At 43.7% G+C, this 21,893-nt stretch overlaps 1 long non-coding RNA gene across 1 annotated transcript; it reads right to left on the bottom strand.

Moving 5' to 3' along the window:
• Positions 1-1,430: 1,430 nt before the first annotated feature.
• LOC101671358 lies at positions 1,431-21,398 on the bottom strand. Its single transcript, XR_200189.2, has 3 exons — positions 20,978-21,398; positions 3,285-3,547; positions 1,431-1,873 (listed from the first exon to the last, which is right to left on the bottom strand). It is a non-coding gene; the product is annotated as an uncharacterized LOC101671358 (long non-coding RNA).
• Between the last annotated feature and the right edge of the window lie 495 nt (positions 21,399-21,893).

The following is a 21,893-nucleotide window of genomic DNA, read 5'->3' as shown; positions in this document are numbered from 1 at the left end:
AGCCTCTAAGGGGCTTCCACAGCCACACTACACTCTGAGGGCCACACAGCCCGTGCTCTTGGCAGGATGGACTCAGAGGGAAGCAAGGACTCGCTGTCACATCTCTGTATTAGGCAGAGTGATAAAACCCAGATGCTGACTTTTGGCCCCAGGTGATTTCCCCTACTTTATATCTTCTCTACTCAGAAAATTGTGCTGCCTCTTGGCTCCACTTTGCATCATTCTCTGCTAGCACATACTGACTCCTGGAGTCCATGTACATCCCATTTAATACAGCAAAGTGGCCCAGGAAGTAGCCAGATCGGCACCATGAAAAACAAAGTCAATTAACAGCTGAGCTGGAAACGTGCATTCAGGAGACCCTGGCAGAGCTGATCCCTATCATTCTTTTTAGTTAGAAGGGAGGTAACGGACGATTCAAGACGGGATTTTCACCCAACTTGGGCTAGAGAGTCAACAACTGAAGCATGCGTTAAACAATTACAGAATTCTTTCTCTCAAAAAAGATACAATTATCTTTTCAAGGAAAAAGATAATTCAAGGGTCAAGGAAATAATAGTCACTGAATTCAGTCCTCTGAATCAGGGTTTTTTGTTTTGTTTTGTTTTTAAGTTCAGGGAATGGTCCCATTCCAAAATCACTTTGGCGTGCAGCAATACCTCCGTTTTAGATTTCAGCTTTTAAGACGTGGCCTTAAAGAGGCAGGAGATCCGCAGCATACACTACAGAAATGCAACACATCAAAATTGATTCTAGGTAAAGCTGTACTTGGAAAGGAAAATGCAAAATCAATTACTCAGAGTCTCAACTTAAAAAACTAGAAAAAGAGAAAAGTAGACCCAAAGTAGAGAGAGTAAAGAAAATGAGTAGAATGAAAAGTTGGTCTTTGAAAAGTTCAACAGAACCAACCAAGTCTAACTACAGAGATCAAGCCAAAATCCTAAAAGAAAGAATATCCCCAATTTAGTAATGAAAGCTCTTATCACCGCTGATCCTCCATACATGAAAAGGATAACAACAGTTGGTTAGTTAGCATTCCCTGGAATACTATTCAGCAATAAATGCTTATAATGAAGTGAAAGAACATCTAGAAACATTGCCAGTTTTACTCAGAAAATCAAGGGCAGAATCAGGATTCAAGTGCAGGCAGGTTGACCTCAGGGTTCTAGTGCTCCCATGTGCTACTACCCTGCCTCCCTTCCTCTGCCAGGGCAGACTGTCCGCTGGACCACTCTTCTGTCTCTTTGGTCCCTGTCCAGATTACTGATGGTGGCTTTCCAAGGCAATAGATGTGTAGAACTGTACCCTCAGTCATCCATTTACACAAAGACGGTCACAATACAATTGCAACAGAAAAGAAAATCTTACCTTTCACTGTCCATTGTGGTTGAACATATAGAACCAATCTCCTTGGGTTGAATTCCCCTCAACAAGGACCGTTTCCCCTCAATGTAAATGTCAAAGAACAAATTGTCAAGAAGGATGTGTGACCATTTCTTTGGGTCCCTTGGTGGGATAGAGCTTCCAATACCTCAAGGAGTTTGGAAATGACCTGGGGTAATTTGACGGGTAATATATAGGAAAAAATGAGAGCCATATGGGAAGAGTAGCTAAAAATGCTTGTAAAGGCTGAGACAGAGTTCAGGTATGGGAATTGGGTTGGAAGATGACTGAGCCCACAAGGAGAAAATGATATAGTCCAAAAACTTCAGTTATGATAAACAAAAAGACAAATCTGTGACTCATTCTCATCTTCCTCCTGGGTCATCTGTTTATCTGGGAGATGGTTTCTGGTTATTCTTTTAGTGGTTCTTCAGAGGATTTTTCAGAAAAGTCTACCTTGGACTTCTTCAAACTCTTGGACTCTGAAGGGCTGGAGAGAAAAGAGAAAGTACCATTTGTGTGTTCTGAGTCTGAGAAAGAAGCAAATCAAGCATCTGGGAGATCCAGATTGTGCTCAATAACCAACTACAGAGAAGAGGACAAAGAATTCTATAATATGTTTAAACACAACTTAGGAAAATGATTGTTTTATACAATGTATTTTTTACATTTCTTAATTGAAATAACTATGTTTCTGAATCAATCAAAAATTCCAATATAATCAACCTCCTTGATAAAAATACCCCAGACTTATTTCAAGAAAATAAGAAGAATCTCCCTCTTTCAATTTAAATGCAGCAGGAATCAATTTCCAATTTGTCCTCAAGGAAACTTTCCCACTTGACCCATGGTATGCTCTAGGGCATCAGTGCTTCCTCAGAACTGTCCTCCTCATCAACAGATGTGTCAACTTAGGACTAGCCAGCAGCAGTATTCCCTCCCTGAGTGCCCCCCAAACCCCTCCCTCCTGCCCCTAGACACTCATTCTCTGCCTTGGAAGACAAGATCAAAGTGTCAGAGGCTAAGAGGAGATTCAGCCACAGGTGGTGTGCTAACTGATCAAGAGCTTTGTAGGGGACCTGTCAGGGAGATGGGTGGTCCTGAAGTTGAGGAGACACACACAAGAAATTATTGTAAAAGAATTAAAGGACAAACCAACTATCAGCACTGGGGAAAGCAAAAGACAGAGACAGATCCAAAGCGATGACCAATATCCTTCCTAAAGTATGGAAGAGGTGACTGCTCAGCCATCACAGTGACAAAAGTGGGATCAGGGGCATGACAGGCAAGCAGCTCTGTTGTCTTGTGTTTGTGTGGGGACCTCAGTGTGGACATCAGATAACCTGTGGGGAAACCCGTGGGAAAGAGCAAATGCCTGCCATACTCTGGATGAGATAAACGTCCTTGCAGCAGGAGTTCCATTATGCCCTTGCACGACAAAGGGAATTTTTTTAGGACAGTAGACTACCAGTGAGTCTCTGTGGTCTCCAGAATAAGGTCATCCAGAATAAGTCTACACCTCGAGGTCCTCTGTGCACGGATAATCAGGGTGATATTCCATGGACTAATCAAAATTGATCACTGGCCATAGTGTTAAAGCCAGGTGACTCTGGAGGCCCCCAAATAGAACTGGACATTAATCTTTAGTTCTGGGTTTGGGGGACTCCTGTGGGATGGGGCTCATTGTTCAAGACTGATGACAGTACATGGGCAGATTTCAGTACTTAAACAAGCAGTATGGCCCTACCATAGGCACTGGTTGAATCTGCCCAGCTAACAACATTATCTATAGCAGTCCCTAAGTTTGACCCTTGTACCAGCCAGCATGGTCTCTATACAGTACTGCCCAGCTTAGCACACTATGCCATGCCTCTCTGACTTTGCATTTGATGTCCTCTTACCTGGAATGCCCTCCCGCCATCCTGGATTGTTACTTAGAGCAGAATGTCTATCTAACTCCTGCTTTCTCTTCGCTTGAGCTAGTCCAATACCAAGTATCTAAACTGGACAAGTACACACTGCACGGAAGTGTCTTCCTTTCAGACGGCCCACTCCTTGGAGGTGATGATGCCTCTAATTCTTGTTCCTCCTTGTGGGTCCCCTTTGGAATTATGGACCCTGCTGGGCCCACAGATGGCCCTCAGTAAATGTCTCCTGCAAGGGACTAACAACAACAACAAAAATGATGTTATTGGAATAGTGAGATAAATCAGAAATGAAGAAGAGAATTCCCATCTCTTGCATCCCTACCCCCCATGGAGCTACTTTTAAGCTTACTGCACTTGGTCTGTGTACCACAATAATATCTGATGAGTATTCAGCATTTATTAGCTTCCAAAAGCTTACATGGGCATGTATTTAATCTACAACAAACTTCTGAGTCATGTAATATAATTAATCCCCATTTCACAAATGGAATATCTGAGGCAAAACAAAGCAAGATGACTTGCCCACAGTGCTTCTGGAATCCAATCACTTAACCCTTTGGTTTGTCAACTCTCAGACAAATGAGGATCTCTCCAGAAGAATTTGCTTCTTGGGTTTTCTTTTCAGCTATTTTAGGATTGATCCTTCTATACCTCCCCCATCCCAAGAAGATGTTGATTTCTTCCTGGTAACATTGTAATGGGAGACAAGCCAGCACTCCATAAGATCAATTTCTGTACCAATAAAGCTTACTTAAATTTGTTCTGGATCAATGGAAGTTCTGTTCTACAAGCCCATGTGGAAAACAATACAGATTAAACCCTTTGGCTGAAAATTCCAGACCACTGCCCACATAATTTTTATCTATGTTGGTCAGGCCATACTCATTATTTTGATGACCGATTGGAAGAATTCAGCTGTTTATTGCAACTTACCAGTGCTTTGATATTAATATTAATGGACATTTTTTGGATGCACTATGGATTAACCATTGCCCTAGAAGATATGCAAATGTTCTCTTTTACCCCTCCCCAGAATCTGAAGAGGTAGTTGTAATTATTACTTCCATTTCAAAATTAAAGTAACTAAGGCACAACAACGTTTACTAGGTTATACAAGCTTCTGCAGGTAGTTGGTAATGGACCCAAAATTCAAGCTTTTACATGCTGATTCCATGTGCTAGAACCTAACTGGGTCATGTGTGTATCTTCTGCTTATTGTTTACAATTTTTCACTGGAACTGGGTGTGATGCTAGACCCTAAAATGTGGTGTGTTGGAAAGCCTGCTTAGCTGAGGATCAGACAACATCCAGAAGCATGAAACAATCTTCCAAGAAAATTTCTCTTGGGGGTCCCTTAGTTCTAAGTCTGTACAGTCCTGTGATTCTCTGTATCAGTAGATAATATGGTACTTAATTTTGTCATGTCAACTTGGACTCATGTTCTTTGGGGACAAGTATTAAAAGATAAATATACATATGGACACAGATATTAATATAGATGCAGATACTTAGAATTATTTAGCTTTATTCTGTGCCAAGCCTTGTATCATTCGCTTTGGATTCAGGATTGTATATAATGCCTCATGACAAATATTAGAACTGATGTTACATTCTCATTTTACAAATAGGGAAACTGAGATTCAGCAAAATTGAGCAAATTTCCCACTGTTACCCAGTGAAGAAGTGACAGAACTTATACTCCAGAATCATCAGATTCCTAAGCTAGGGCTCAGTAAAGAAGCAAGCACTCTTCGGGTTATACAATCAGTGATCACTTGCCAACTGATTTTGTCACAGGCAAACACCACAGGAATCATCAAAAACAGCAATGACACCTAGTGTTTGAGATGACCTAAGGAAGTTTTTTGCAAATAGCAGGACTACATTGTGGCCCACATTTGCCTTCTTGAATATGCTACAATTCTGTTCTTGTAAAACATCCTTCCCTACATTTCTTGTAAAGCATCCTTCCCTACATTTCTTGTAAGCCCATGTGCCCTTGAAGAATTGGTGATTACCTTGGGAAATCTAGCTGGCTGAGACTCCCTACCTTCCCCAGGTAAAGTGAGTCTTCCTCCTAGCCAGCTGCACAGCTCTGGGCATTTACACTTATGGGGCTCTCTTTGGCGTTGTGGCCATTACCTTGTCACCATAGGACCAAAGGTCCATGGCTCAAACTCCATGACTCAAACTGGAAACAGTGTTGGCAACTTTAACAAATGTGCAATGCTTGGATTTGATTTCCAGCTCTTGCACTAGCTAGCTAGATGAACTTGGGCAGATTATATAACTCTTTGGCCTCATTTAAAAAAAAAATGGGGTTTCCAGGTGAGAATCAAATAAGACAGTGCCTGTCAAAGGCTTGGGGCATTGCCTGTCCCATAGTAAGTTCTCCATAAATGGCAACAAACGTTATATTGCCCTATTGCTCTTTGCACATCTGCTTTTTCCTCTGGTCTGACAAACCCCTCAAAGACATGACCCTTTCTTATTCATCTGTGTCTCTTCAGCAACTATCAAGGTGCTTTCACCAAGTAGATGCATAACAGATGTCTGTGGAGGGATGGATTTGTATGCCTTTCATCCTCTGGCATCTCTTAGACTCTGCCTCCTCCACTCCCCATATCTGGAGCTGAGGGGCTACCCACTCTGGGCTTGGCAGGTGTTTCTTTGTCTGGCTCCAACTTATGAGGCACCCACTCCCAAGCTCTCTCATTCGCTCTGATTCATCACTCCCGGAGCTCCATGTTCAACATGGCTTTATGTAGCGATACAAGTGGCAGTTCAGTGGTGTGTGCAAGTTTTGCTTTCATTTTGAATCAATGGAAGTTTAAAAAAAATCTTACCTTATTCCTCAAAGGCCCATAAAGTCCTTCATGGGGCTCAAGAGAATTGTTCACTGCTAAGATTTTAAAATTGCTTCCAAGTTACTTATCATTCATTCAGGCTCATGCTATTCTTTAAAATTCTTATTGATTTTGGAAACAGTCCTTTAATTGATATCAAAAAGCAATTACATTTTCCAGGCTGTAAATCTGCTTCACTCCCAGGATTAAATTCATCATCTCTGTAAATAATTTTCTCTTATTATGTATACGTATTAAGCAAACTATAAATAGCACCATTAGTGTACCCATGGTTGCCTTAACAATCAGTGACCTGTATTTGATTTAGAAAAATTGATTCCTGCTGAAAATTTCCCTTAAATGAAATTGCCATCCCTCTGAATGCCTGGGCAAATGAAGGCATTAAAGAGTTGTTTCCCTCCACCTTCTCCTGGACTTCAATATAGCAGTTTTAAGTAGGGATTTACATAGATGCACCTGTTGATGAGCAGTCCTTAAAAATCACTGCTGGCACAGCATGCATGATAGTTTAAGATGGTCAAGTTTGAGTTTTTAAAAAAAGTGACTTCTCAGCGTAACATTTCTTTTTTTTTTTTTAAAGATTTATTTATTTATTTATTTGACAGAGAGAGATCGAAAGTAGGCAGAGAGGCAGGCAGAGAGAGAGGAGGAAGCAGGCTCCCCGCTGAGCAGAGAGCCCGATGTGGGACTCGATCCCAGGACTCCGAGATCATGACCTGAGCCGAAGGCAGCAGCTTAACCACTGAGCCACTCAGGCGCCCTCAGCGTAACATTTCTTTCTAAGCATGCAGAGGGACATGGGGCCCTCTTCTTGAAGTGCAGCTGGGGGAGTCTGTGGGGTGGCAGAGTTTGGGGAGGCAGGAAAGCTTAGGGGTACTACAAGAGCAATCTACATCCCCTGAGCATGGTTACCTCAAGGGTCTCCAATAATATGGGAAAATTTTCATGATGTGACATCAGGAGAAGAATGCTGAATCCAGGGTGATACCTGGGGTATGATCAAAGAAACATAAAATATGAAGCTATTTGGATAAAGACTCAAAGGAGACTTAGGAAAATTAAAATAGTTGATTTAGGGTGATTGATACATAAATTTACTTCTTCGTTTTTCTTTCCTCCTCTCTTTCTTCCTTTTCTATATTCTTATACTGTTATTTGCTTAATAAATATACAAGTGGGGAAAGTGGAAAGAAAAAAAGGAGGAAAAGAATATTTGAGTAAGAAAGATCTTACTCTTAGGTTTAGTCAAAATTGTTTACTAACCCTATGACTCCAAGGAGTTGTGGTGTGAAGAAAAGTGGTAGATTTTTGTGTTATACTCAAGAAGGAACCAGCTTACCCCCAGTGAGCAGGCTGGGGAAGCTTCACATTCTACAGGCCTTTTGATAAGTCAAGGAGATAAAGTTTTTAAGGTGCTCAGCACTCAAGATGCACTCTGATCCTCACCTTCCTCATCTGTAAAATTAAAGATATTTTATGCTTACGCTGTCAATACTAGCTTATTTAAACCATAAGGAAAACTACTTTTCAAACTATGAAATTATGTACAAACACACTTTTATTGACCTAGATGAGATTAGATTTTGAAAGAGGAAAGCAAGGTGGTTGTCCAAGTGGACAGAACCTGTAACCTCCCCTGCCTAATGACTCCCTTTGCTTGGTTAGGCATCTGAAAAGTTTGCCAATGCATCTGACCCTATCAGGGTCAGGATACTTTTGTGGCATAAAGACTTTTCATTATACTGCAGTTTCTCCATGGGGTAGAGAGACAAATGGATGGCCACATTTTGAGTCTTTACCCCTGTAATGAATTCTGAAAAGTAACTCTTTGTTGACTTAGAAATGAGACCCTTCATCACTGGGATGGAGACCTGAGGTATATAGGCTCCTTAAAGGCACAGGTGGAACTGGGTGAAAAGGCACCAAAACAGTTTAGCCCGAAGGAGTCCTCCTTTGGCTTTCTCTACCCTAACATGTGTATAATTGTGGTTTCAGAAGAAGAAACAAAGTAGAGAACATTTCTGTGACTTCTTAGAGTTTCTTCATGCCTCTTTCTGATCAACTCCCCCTTTCCCCCATTCACAGGGATTCACTATTCAGTTTTCATCACCATAGCTTAGCTTTGCCTATTCTTAAGCTACATAAAAATGAGATTGTGTGGTAGGTACTCTTTCGAGTCTGTCATGTTTTCCTCAATGTTTTTGGGCTTCATTCATGTTTTTGTAGTTATAAGTAGCTTATTCTTTTTTGTTTCTGAGTAGTTTTCTACCTGAATATAAATAACAGTTTGTTTCCTGATTTTCCTATTTATAATGAAGACTCACAACAAAATTCAAAATGAAGGGCAATTCTTCAACCTGATAAAGGGTATTTATAGCAAAGCTATAACATGTGCTTCCTGATTCTGACCAATTGGTCCTGTCTTAATTTGTTCAGGCTGCCATAACAAAATACCATAGGCTGGCCAGCTTAAACAACACAGTTCTGGAGGCTGTGAATCTCCACAGTCTGGATGCCAGACAGCTGTCCTATTCTTGTGTCTTTGTATGGTAGAGAGAGAGACAGAGAGAACTCTTTGGTTTCTTTTCATAAGAGAACTAATCCCATCATGAGAATTCCATCCTCATGACCTCAGGCAAACCTAATGATCTCCCAAAGGCCTCATCTCCTAAAACAATCACATTTGAGTGAGGGCTTCAACATATGAATCTGGGCAGTACACAAACATTCAGAACACCACATTTCTGCCCCTGATCCCCCAAAATTCATGTCCTTCCTCCACACAAAGTACATACATTCTATCCCAACAGCCCCAAAGTCATAACTCATTCTAGCATGAACTCCAAACTCTGAGATCTTATTAAATGTCATCTAAGTCATATATGGGTTACACTTGAAGTAAAATCCATCCTGAGGTAAATTCTTCTCTGTCTGTGAATCTATAAAACTAAACAAGTTATGTGTTTCCAAAATGCAATGATGGAACAGGTATAGGATAAGCTAAACGGGAGAAATAGGAAGGAGAAAAGGGTGACAGGTCCAAGCAAATCCTAGAGTTAGCAAAGCATATTCCATGAGATCTTAAGGCTTGAGAATAATTCTCTTAGGTTTAATGCTCTGCCCTCTAGGCCCTGGGGTGACAGAAGCCCCCCTACAGCTTAGTAAGATGGCCCTATCCCTTCAGCTTCATGGGCTACTGTTCACACAGCTCTCTGTGATAACTTTGCCCCTGAGTTACTAGCCCTCCAAGCCAGAGAGGTGGCCCCACCCTTTGAAACATAGTCAGAACTAGCCCCATCCCCTGAGCCTGTGGTGGGAATGGCAGCTATGATGATCTCCCAATGACCTTTGGTGTCTTTCTTCCTTTTCCTGGAAAAACACACATGTTTACAATCTGCCTTCATTTCATTTCATTTCATTTCATTTCATTTCATTTATTTTCCATTTCTTTTCGTTCCAGCTTGCAGTATTTCTGCAGGTAAAATCCTGTCTCTACTCCTGGCTTCTGTTGAGATGACTGATTAGGTCCTTGGTTCACACTCACACTAATCTCGTTATCGGTTAGCCACATGCTTGGTGTTCTCTTCCAAACATGCTTTCTCACTTTTTTTCCCCCCCGTATGGATAGACTGAGAATTTTCTAAATATTTAAGGTCTGGTTCCTTTATTTTTAAATCTTGTTTCTTAAATTCTTTAACCAAGATTTAGTTATCAAGCTTCCTTGTGGTTTTATTTCATCAAACATTCCTTCTTCAATTTATTTCTATCTTCTTGTACTTCACTATAGGCAATCAGGAGAAACCAAACCTCTCCATTAATACTTTGTTTAGAAATCTCCTCAGCTAAGCCTGGGTGGCTTAGTCAGCTAAGTGTCTGACTCTTGATTTCAGCTCAGGTCTTGATCTTGGAGCCATGAGTTCAAGCCCTGCATTGAGCTCTATGTGGGGCATAGAGCCTACCTAAAACAAAATGAAAAACAAAAACAAAAACAAAAACAAAAAAACCTCCTTAGCTAAATATCCAATTTTACTGGTCACAAGTTCTATCTGCCACAAACACAAGAACACAAACAGAATCCACCTGAGTTCTTTACCACTCTACAACAAGGATGGCCTTTGCTCTATTGTCTAGTAACATATTACTCATCTCTGTCTGAGCCCTCATCAGGATGGCCTTCGTTGCCCATATTTCTACCAACATTCTGTACATAATTCTTTATGTAGTCTTTTAGAAGATAGAGGCTTTCTCTACAGCTTTCCTCTTTTCTTTCTGAGCTCTCACTGGCATGCACCTCAAAACTCTCCTAGCTTCTGCCCATCAACCCAATTCCCAAGCTGCATTTCTAGGTATTTGTGATGGTAGCTCCCCAGTCCTTACTACCACTTATTGTTTTAATTGGTTTTATAACATCTGGGTTATTATAACAAAATGCTACAGACCGGGGTAGGGGAGCAGGGGCTTAAAAAACAGACATTTATTTCTCACAGTCTGGAGGCTGCAAAGTCCAAGGTGTCAGCCGATTTGGTTCCTGATGAGAACTTGCTTCCCGTCTTGAAAGACAGTTGCCTTCTCTCTCTGTGGCCACGTGTACATGGGAAGAGAGAGAGGACCTTGAGCAGGGCGCACACTTGCTTCCTTCCTCAGATCATCCCCTGATAGGGAAAATGTCACTCTTACCCTGCTGTCTAGCAGCTTACACTAGAGAAGACCTCTCCCCACTATACAGTCCTCAGCTCTGAGCCAGGTTTTCTCTTCAGGCTTCTCCATCCCAGAATGTCTTCCCACTCTAGGAGACACAGGACAGAAGCTCTTAGTGGTTCTTCTAATGGCTCCATCTCTTAGGTGAAGGGGAGATGAAAACATTCTCCTCTTTCTCCCACAGACAGACAAGGGGACATGCCACACTACTCCAACCACTCTTGCCATAGAAATTCCCTCTTCCAACCTCTCCAGACTTCTCCTTTTTTAAAGCTGCAAGTGGGTAAAAAATTTTTTTTAAATTAAGAAAAAAAAAAAAAAAAAAGCTTCCAGTGGGTGATCAGCTAACTTTATCACCTTGCTTTGGAATGTGAGGTTACTTGGCACTTACCACATTGTTACTGGATCCCAGTTAAAACAGACTTCAAATGATCTTCATTTTAACAAACTCATATACGTTAAGTCTTGATAAAGGTGGATGGTGGTTCACATGTTCATCTTATCATTTCTATTGTTTTTTTTTATTTCTAATACGTCCCAATAAACATTTTTAAAAAGATGAGTGTCAAACATTTTTGACCCTTGATCATCATCGAGTGGTCAAACAAGGTCTCTCCAGGGAGCCAGTATTTTAGCAGAGAACTAAATGAAATCAAAGGTAGGAAGATTGTCACAGGCCATGGGGACAGCAAGTACAAAGGATTAAAGTTATTAATAAGTCCAGCATGTTCCAAAACAGAAAGATGGTCTCTAGGGCTGCAGTGGGGTGAGTAAAAGGCAGAATAACAGATGAGACCAGGGAGATAGGCAGGGGCCATTTCCTGCAATTTCTTGCTGACCATGACTGGACTCCAGATTTCATCCTAGGAGCAAAGGAAGATGTGAAGGGTGTTGAATAGGAACGCACACTAAGTAATTCACACTTTACAAGACGCTTCTTGGCTCTAGTGTGGAGAGAGCCTCTCCTGGTGAGAATGGGCTCAGGGGACCATTTTCAGTGATCTGAGGGAGAGATGGGGTATGCCACAGACCACCTGGAAGTTATTCTTCCTTGGTTCACAAGGAGGCTACATTTCTCAGTCTGTTTTGCATTGAGAGTGGCCATTTTCTTCTTTTTCTTTCTTCTTGCCAATGAAATAGACATAGAAATGATGTGCTTCATTTCTGGGCCCAGGTGGTTAGGAAGCAGTATGTTGTCTCCTCCTTCGCTTTGCCCATCTGTTCCAGGAGTGGTACCTGAAGACTTAGGGGATAGAGGGGCAGTGGCATGGAAGTGTCCTGGGATCCTGAAGCTTCCAGGGAGGAAAGCCTCTTGCCAGTCATAAAAACCTTTGTTAAACTCTAATATGTGGAGGAAATAGCTTTGATTATGTGAAACCTCTGAAATTAAGAGGCTTATTTATTGCAGCAGTTAGTATTCATCTAACTAGCAAAGGATGTTACAGTGAGGTTGATAAAAAGTGATCAAATTTAGAATATAGGTAATTCTGAAAGTAGATGCTATTCAAGGACTGTGCACAGACTATTGTAGGCAATGTGAACATTTTGGCTCTAATCTTCCCAAGAGTCCCCCAAAGAAGATATTATCATCCCACTTTTAGCACTGATGAAGTAAGGCTCAGTAAAGTTAAATAACTGATATGGGGGTCACGTAGCTAATAGGTAGCAGAGCCAGGATTAGAATTCCAGGACTGTTTACCTCTCGTGCTGCTCCACTACCCAGTATGCTAGCACTGGGGCTGCTTCCATGGAGAAAGTAAAATAAAGAGACTGATGTGTTCCTGATATGCTGGTTGCTGTTATCATTATGGAAAAGGAGGCAAGGCAGCTGGAGAAGTGAACTTCTTGTCTATGGCATTGTGGGGAAGGCTCATGCATCTCTGATGGGCATCTGCTGGGGTCTGCTTCATGCATTGAAGCCACTCAGGCTGGAAGATAATTGCCCAATCAGACAAAGGAGAGCTTAACTCAACCATTGGAGTCGAAGCTCATGATTCTGTAAGTGTGAGCAATATAGTTACACCCTATGCTAGGCTGTATTATGTGTTGATGATTACTTACTCCCTCCCTACCCAAGCCATGGTTCCCTATAGGCACAGTATATAATTCCCTACCACGCTGATTTTAGGTTTGGGCAAGAGGCTTGTTTGGCTAATGAAATGAGAGTGTGGATGTGATATAGGTCTTGTCTGAGCAAGAGTTTAACTATTCTTGGGGGATATTTGGCCCTGCCCAATTTGATCCTACCCCCTATCCTGAGAACCAGCCTGAGAGTAGCTAACCTCTTCAGCCTGAATGTGGAGCCCAGCTCAATCCAGCACAGCAGACTCCAGCCAAAACTACACCAACTGGCACTCTCATGTAAAGTCACTAAGAAATACGTGGTTGATGTTTCTAGACCCCTGATAAACTGGGGATCTTTGTTACCACAACAAACGCTAACTAATACAAACTTTCAAGTGTATAACAAGTGCTTTCCCAAATACTATCTTCCTGAGCTAATACTTGGGTACCTCTGTGTGTTGGGGGTGGGTGAGGGGCTAGCCCAGGCTTCCTTTTCCTCATGATCAAAGGACTGAAACTGAGAGCAACCAGAGGGAGTCTAGTGTCCCTCAGAATTCCAAGTCAGGCATCAGCATTATAAATGCATGGTCCCTGCCACACCTCCCAGCTTCCTTTTCCCACCAATCCTGGCCCACCATCTGGATGACATATGTCTGAATCTGGGGTATGGCAGACCCCCCCAGGGGCTCCAGCTAACCAGCTAGCTTCCCATCCCCCATCCTGACACCGTGAGCCCCTTCACTCCCGGGGTGAGTCTCAGACATCCATATTCTCAAGAGGTGATAGATAAAAAGCCCCAGGAAAGGCCCGGGGTCTGTCAATCAGGAAAAACCACGTGCAGCCACACCTCTGCTCCTCATTAGCTGTGACCATAAGGCAAGTCACTTAACCTTTTATCAAAAATTGCAATAAGAATATTTGAACTCTCTTCTTTTTAGAGCTCTTGTAAGAACCAAATGATGTAATTAATAGGTGTGAATGTGCACTGCCTGTGGCAAAGTGATGGAAAAGGGGTAGCGACTGTGTGCATCTTGGGCCATTAGAGACACCGCTAAGAAGCAGTCACCAATGTCTCTCTCTTTAAGGTCAGTGCCCCAGAGTGACTCGCTTTGCTGGTGTTTGCAGCCAGAGTGGCAGCCTTGCCAGCTCAAATGGCCTCCAGTGCCACTCCAGCCGGCCAGGGAGTGAAAGTACAGACGGGTGCCACGTCAAGGGGAGTCATTTGGAAGCCTGGAAAAGACCAACAAAAAACACCTGAAATAGCAGGTCTGAAGATGCCAGACCAGCTCAGCAGGTTACAAAATCATTAACTGGAAAGACTGAAATGGATTCATCTCTCTTCCTTCATTAATCATTTCAGCTTCTTCTTTGGTTTCCGAGAAGCCCTCAGTGCAGGAGTGGTGGGAATGCATCTTGTGAAAAAGAGACGCTCTTCCTGCTGGCATGGAGATTGGGAGCCAACTTCAGCGTTCCACGGTTCAAGCCCCTAATTTTCAGGTAGGGACCCTGAAGCCCTGGTCAGGGGAAAGGTCTGCCCAAGGTCATACAGCCAACCAAATCTTCTCATTTCTATTTAGGGTCGTCTCCCCTGCTTTGCTGCTCAAGGTCAACACCCTGCCCTCTGGAGCACACTTCTGAGAAGGTGTGTATGTGTGCGTGTTAATATGTGTGTTTGAGTGTCTGAGTGTGCACCCGTGTGTGGTTGTATTTGTAGATGTAAGAGTATGCTGTGGTTGTGACAGGGTGTATGTATGTGTGTGTCAGGAGGTGGGTAGAGATGAGGGTGTGCCTTAAGGGTGCAAAAGGGTGTGAATATGTGTGTTACGGGGAAAACATGATGAATGGGGGGACAAGGGGAAACTGAGCCAGGGGCTCATGTCTTCTTCTGTGGACTGCACCACAGAGTCACTGCCTGACTCCTCTTACAATGCTCAGTATCAGCTATCGAGGTTTCTCGAATGCAATGTAACTGCAAGTAACATCGGATTTTAGTCCATGGTTTCATAGTTTTCCCATCTTCCATTCTCTCTGCAGCTACTACTTCACTAAAATAATGCACACTGCTCTGAGCTTGTGCTAGACACCACCCCTGATGCTCCAGTGAATGGACAAAGGGTGGCACCCCATGGGGAAAAAAGGAAATTGCCAAAAACCACAAAGCCCACCCCGAGTCGATCCGCACGCAGGGCCTATACAAGAAATGTAAAGTTTTGACATATTTTCAAATTATTCTTTCTAATCTTACAAGCTTAAAATGGAAATGTTGGCAGGTCCCCGAAAATTAGTAACTTGGATATATGAAAAGTACTATGAAGCTCACTGAACACATGCTCTGGCATATTTAAGCTATTTTTTAAATTTTGGAAAGGCCAAAAGAGTTTGGCTTCTTTAAGAAAAGGGCTGTCAGAAGAAGGAAGGCAGTCTGATCCCATTCCCTGAAGGCTCCAGGGCTCAGACAGTCTTCAGCGGGTCTGAGCAGGGGCTATTCACCAGAAAAGGCAGGGCAGGGTAGTGGAGGGAGTTGGGCAGAGGGCAGTGAGCAGAGACTTCCTGTGTCAGTGACTCAGTCATCAGGTAACCGCAACCTGATTGGAAGGGAACCAGACTGTGAACCACAACGGCTTTTCATTTTCTTTGTGCTCTGACCACAAAAGGAAAGGCAAGAAAAAGTCAATTGTCTCTTAAATGGACTTGAAGAGATATAAGGAAGCAGGGACCCCAAGCAAAAGCTAAGCCAAAAGGATCTGGAGGCCAGAAGTTCGTGGACAGGCAGGAGCTGAAAAGAGTGTTTAAAGGATTTCTGGAGGGTAAGAGGAAACCTCAGGTCAAGCAGCAATTAATGACAGCTCCCACTCAGAAGCCTCCAAGCCGTGCCTCACTGTTCTATTTCTTTCTAGACCCCATTGAAACCTTGAACTTATTCACCTCCTACAGAGTAAAGTTAATTAGTGCATATCATTTTTTTAAACTTGTCTTTTTATAGAAGAATCATGAATGACTAGATCATAGGACTTCACTGCAATATCCACTATTTATACCTGCAGAAGAGACACCATGGAACCCCTCCAGTCCCCCAGTGGAACTTTCCCTGTGTCACCCTTGACGCGTGTCGACAGTAATGGTCCTCACGGGAGGAAAGATGTGTTAGAAATAAGACAGGTGATGGGTCATGGGTCATGCAGAATTGCCTTCAGAGCTGTAAATCCATCCCCTTCTATGTCCCTGGAAAAGGATTCAAGTATGAGTGAGCATCGTATCATAATAGAAATAACTCTGAAACTATTGTTGAGAGGTGGGCATGTGAATCATTTTTAGTTATTACAGGTGTGGCCACATATCCTTGTGCTGTGACCTCAAGCTGAAAACATGCTCTTAGAAACATGAAAGAGAAAGTCACACAAAGGAGAAAGCTTCTAGGTGTTTAGGTGTTGCTGAGATCTTGGGCTCTATGTCCCAAGGATGGAGTACAGAGCTATTTCTGGGATCCCTTCCCTATCAGCCTCAAGGATGCTCTGACACCTGCCTAAGCAGGAGGAAAACCACTTGGATTCTCCTCATTGTATAGGTATGCACACTCACAAAATGCTTCTGCTATTTGTTTAGAATATTCTTCAACTCAAAACCTCAGCAAAACACATCCCATTCATACCAACAACAGGGCAGTTGTCCTGGTACTAGGACCTTCTGAAACCTTCTTTATTTTTAGCAATTTTGAGAAGACACCTATGTCTTGTTCCCTACCCAAACAGGCATTGACTCTTTTAGGACATTTCTGACCAATGTTTTAGTTTAGTTTGCCTGTATTCTGATTTAGAAAATAAAAATTGTATGCAAAGATAGTTACTTCTTCTACTATGTTCTCTAGCTATTTTATCAGTGTTACGGAATTTACCAAACAGCATTTTATTTCTTTATTTATCTAACCTTTCTGTCTCTTGCCCAGCTGATGATCTCTTTGAAGAATGGAATCAGGTCTTACTCATATCTCTGCATACTTTTCACCAAAAGCCTTGCATATAGAAATTGATCTATGTTTGGTTTGGGATAGATGGACTGATGGATAATACATGGGCCTCCAAGTACAATATGATCTGTTTCTCAAAATATACAGATATGATCTGCTTCCCGTAATGGCGGGGGGGCCTATAATTTACTAGCTAAGTCTGTACAGTCCTCCCTCTCCAATTAGAAAATCCACCGCTCTGCACCCGTGGCAGCGGGGTTGGCAGACAGCAGCCTAGAAATGACCTTTACTGGGGCAAATTGTGGTTTGTCTTAGTTGTCCAACTAAGTTTCACACAACTCCAAGGAGCTGGAAGCCTGAATTAAGTCCCACGGTGCCCCCTGCTTGCTCACAGGGCTGTGGGGAGCCAACGGAGCTCCACCTGCCTGACTACAACTTCTGTGCTGCACTGAGCCAAGTGCCCTGTGTTGCTTCCTGGGATTGACTGTGATGACATTTTCTAGGCTTAGCCATTTCCTCTCACTCCATATGCCTTTTTAGTTCTCCTGGCCAAAAAGCGTTCTCTGCGAACTACTGAGAAACTCATTTATACCAGAGAGTAAATGATTCACAAGGCTCGGTGTATTACCCCTCCTCGGAATCTTTGCAGCTTCTAGGGGGTGACATCTTAAGTCAGAAACAGAATCTCAGGGGTGCCTGAGTGGCTCCGTCTGTTCAGCGTTGGAATCTTGATTTTGGCTCAGGTCACGATCTCAGGGATGTGAGATGGAGTCCTGTGTGGGGCTCTGCGATGCTTAGGGATAGAGCCTGCTTAAGATTCTCTCTCTCCCTCTCCCTGTGCCCTCCCCCATTCCGCACCCCTCACGTGTGCTCTCTCTCTCTTTCTTAAAAAAAAAAAAAAAAAAACGGAATCTCAAATTGTGGCATTGCAGGCATAAGCGTATCCTTTCCAGGGCTATTGGCTATACCACCTTCTTCCCTGGCTCAGGGCCACCATCTCCCTGCCATCCTCATTCATAGATGACTCTGGCCCAGGAGTCACGTGACTCCAGGGTCCTTATGGATGCCGTTCCAGTACTCTGACCTCTCAGTCTCTTGACCTCCTCCTCCCCAGTGACCTTCTTCCTTATTCCACATTGGTCACTTACTCCCCAAACCGCTTAAATCTTGTCATCATGATTCCTTTTCTACACAGGTCTCAATTTCCTCTCCAGTTAGCTTGATCAGCTTCTCTCCAGTGGTTTTAGAATCTCACTGGAACCTTCAGATAATTAACTCCCTTTACTCTGTGCCCATCCATTTGCTAGCTTCTCTCATTCTCCTTTTTACCAAACTTCGAGCTCATGGCCCATCACTCATAACACTTTGGTCAAGACGCTCTCTTCTTCTGTCTCTCTGGCTTTATAGCCCAACCATCTGGCAAAAAGCCAGCTGTGAAAGCACCAGCTCTCCAGGACTCCTGAGACAGAGTGCAAGCTGCTGAGTTTTTTAAGAAAGTACCACTAGGCATGGGGCGCCTTGGTGGCTCAGTGGGCTAAGTCCTCTGCTTTCGGCTCAGGTCATAACCCCAGGGTCCTGGAATCGAGTCCCACATCGGGCTTTCTGCCTAGCAGGGAGCCTGCTTCTCTTCCTCTCTCTCTGCCTGCCTCTCTGCCTGCTTATGATCTCTGTCAAATAAATAAATAAAATATTTGAAAGAAAGAAAGAAAGTACCACTAGGCAGATCAATTTCACCATGTATTCCTGGTAACTATTCTCAGATGGACTCCCAACACCGCCCGGCAAGCACGCTACTTTCCTCTCATCAGCTCTGAGGGAGGGATGCCCTCCTCAAACCTCTGACGCCCTCACTTCTTGCCTCACTTTTGGCTCACAACCCTACATCCTATTTCACAGGGAACATTGAGTCTGTTCCCCAGAACTCTCGCCCACCACCAAGCACACAAGCCCACCCCTTCCCTCCTGTTCCCTGGCCTTTTCTCCCTCCCACCAACAAAGGCTAGTTTGTCCACATGGCTTAAGACCCATCTTCTCCTGACTTATCAGGAGAGGTAACTTATCCATAAGCCCTCCTTTCTCAAGTTCTCTCTCAAATGGATTTCTCCCAAGGAAAAACACCCACTTTAAATACCCATGGTCTTGGGGTGCCTGGGGGGCTCTGTTAAGCATCTGCCTTCTGCTCAGATCATGATCCCAGGGAACTGGTCGGGCTCCCTGCTCGGTAGAAAGCCTGTTTCTCCCTCTCTTACTCCCCGTGCTTGTGCTCCCTCTCTCTCTCCAGCTGCCTCTCTGTCAAATAAATAAATAAATAATCTTTAAATACCCATAGTCTTTTCCACTCCGACTCTGCCTTCTCTCAACCTTACATACCCCTCCAGCTACTGCCTCATCCCTCTTTACCCTTGATACCAAACCCCAGGGAAAGGTGGCTTCTTGCTTACTCCTTACACTTCTCCGTCTTCTTCAACCTACTCCCAGCTGCCTTTAGACACCATCATTCCACTGGAACAGCTCTTGCTTAAGCCCGCAGAGACCTCCATGCTCCATATTTTATGGGCACATTTGGGTCCTCGTCTCACTCACCTGACAGGTTCTCACGAGCCCTGTTGGATGCTCCCTACTTCCTGATACCCACTCCATTCCCTTTGCTCTGGTTACACACCAGTGCCCCGCTCCCCGATTTCCTGCCAACATTTGTTCTGTCACCTTTGCAAGTCTCCCCTCCTTTGTTGACTCCTTCATACTGGGAATCCTCCAGACCTGATCCCAGGTCCCTTCTTCCCCACACTCCGAACTCTGGCTCCGGGTGAGCTTATCGGTCTCACGGCTTCAGACGCCACCTGCATACCCATGAACTCTGAAATCTACCTTTGGCCCTGGTCTCCGGTGCTTTCATTCCTTCACATTCTTTATTCTGCCAGACTGTCAGGTCTCTCCTTGAACAGCTTGGGCACCACCACACTCACATCTTCATTCAGCTGGTTTTAGAGACTTCTTAAACCAGTTTCCGCCATAGCGTCCAGCCATTTTCCTGACTCCAAGCTCTTGGAGAGCATTCTATGACATGGTTCTTTCAATTCAACTCAGGGCTTTGTAGTGCTGTGTTTCAAATGATTAAGGCTGAGTTTGGTGTCCTGGTTAAAACCCTAGCTCTGTTATTTCCTTAGTCGATGCCTGCAAGGTGATGTTATTTGATGAGGTTATATTAGTTAACCTCTCTAAGCTTCAGTTTCCTCATCAAAAAGTGGGGGTAAGGATAGTAAGAATGTATGAGAATTGTACTAATGAATTGAATTATCATGTAGGAGGCATAGGACAGCACCTGCCATAGAGTATGCAATCAAAACAGTAACCTTTTATGATTGTATTTATATCCAGCCTTAATGATTTCATATTGGGTTCTTCTCTGTGCAGAACTTAAATATTTCTATTATTCTCAAGTCTCTAATGGGCAGACATTGATCTCTATGTATGTTTTTTACGAGAATCAAGGCCATCCACCATGTGCTTCCTCAGTAACCTCTCCATACTTCAAGGGTCACTCCACAGGGAACTATGCAGTTCTCCTTCCTGCAGGCCCAGGGGTGAACACCATCTCCTCACAGAGGGAGCCCTCCCTTCTGCAGGATATCCTGGCTGCCATAAGCTCAGGCGCCTCCCTCCACCAGCGGTCCCCTCTTCTTATCCAGACTCTCCTCCTTCTCTGTCTCCCTCAGGACTGAAATGCCACACACCCCCCCCCCCAACCTCAAGAGGCTCCCAGCCCGAAGCAAAACCAAACCAAACAAATTTAAGTCTTCTCTTCTGGCCACTAACAAGCTTCTCCACCAAAGTCTACTCAAGTTTCCCTTCCCATTGTCTTCTTAGCCCCTCACTTTCTGCCCTCTGTGCTCTCAAAAACTTCCCGTCAAAGCTTCCTGTCACCACAAGTCAATCGCGGCCCCATCCAGGGCCCTCCCACCTCTCGGCTCATCGCTCTCTCCCTTAGAGCTGCCACTTCCCCGGAAGCTGCTGGTCCTCGTCCTCCTCCTACTCCGTCTCCCTCATGTTCTCCTCTCATTTAGTAGACTTACATTGGGTATGAATTTCTGTCCAGAGATGGAAGAGTTCAAGAAATACTGCATTTCTTGATTTCCGGTTAGTTAACTGGATTTCAACTCTGAGCTCTCCTCCGGCTGGGTTGGTGGGAAGTTCAGCCTCAGTTATTCTCAGGGCTTCCTTGCCTTGCCCTGAGGAGTTATACCATGGTCCTCAGCCAGGACACAGGACTAGTACAGAGGAGTAGTACAGAGGAGAACAGTCTGGTCATAGGATATTGGTTTTTTCTGGATTCCCACTGCGAACTCCACTGGCTGAGCAATTTCGGCCCCCTCAGTCCCCACCATACTTGCCCAGGGGAGGCTTCAGCAGGGCTGCCAGGCCACTCTTATCTGGAGCACCGGCTGGGGCAGTGGAAAGGAGGCTGCTGTTCCCCTCCAGAACCACAGTACTTGCTCAGGTAACTCTGTTCAACCACCGGGAAATCCTCCTTATCCTTACCTTGCCCATTGTCTTCAGACAGCCTTGACCTCATAAACATCTAGAACCCACCTCATAAGCACAGTGCATCTGCGACCTGCCTGGGTTAGGGAAGGAAAAACAGGTGGAAAAGATGTATCGGTATCTTAAAAACACCTCCTGCCACCAAACTCATGGGTGTGCTTGTTGGGAGGTTGGGCTTTGGGGTTGTAATATTTTATTCCTTTTTTTTCCCCTCAGTGTAGCGGGTAGGATCAAATATATTCATGATGATGAAAATATGAGATTATGTTATATTTTCTTTGCTTGCAATTGCATTTTTAATGTCTCAAAATGAACAACAAAATTTAAAGTCCCCAATAAAAATGTATTTTCTAAACAGATATTTCCCAAATTATGTCCCTATACAATCTTCCTTGAAGATCTCACCTATTGCGGTGGTTTCCCTTTTCCCCACAGCACGAGTGATTC

Source organism: Mustela putorius, unplaced genomic scaffold (genome assembly GCF_011764305.1).
Source record: "Mustela putorius furo isolate JIRA1106 unplaced genomic scaffold, ASM1176430v1.1 tig00003834_pilon_pilon_pilon, whole genome shotgun sequence".
In the NCBI taxonomy this organism is placed as follows: domain Eukaryota; kingdom Metazoa; phylum Chordata; class Mammalia; order Carnivora; family Mustelidae; genus Mustela; species Mustela putorius.
This window is presented reverse-complemented; position numbering and strand designations above follow the sequence as displayed.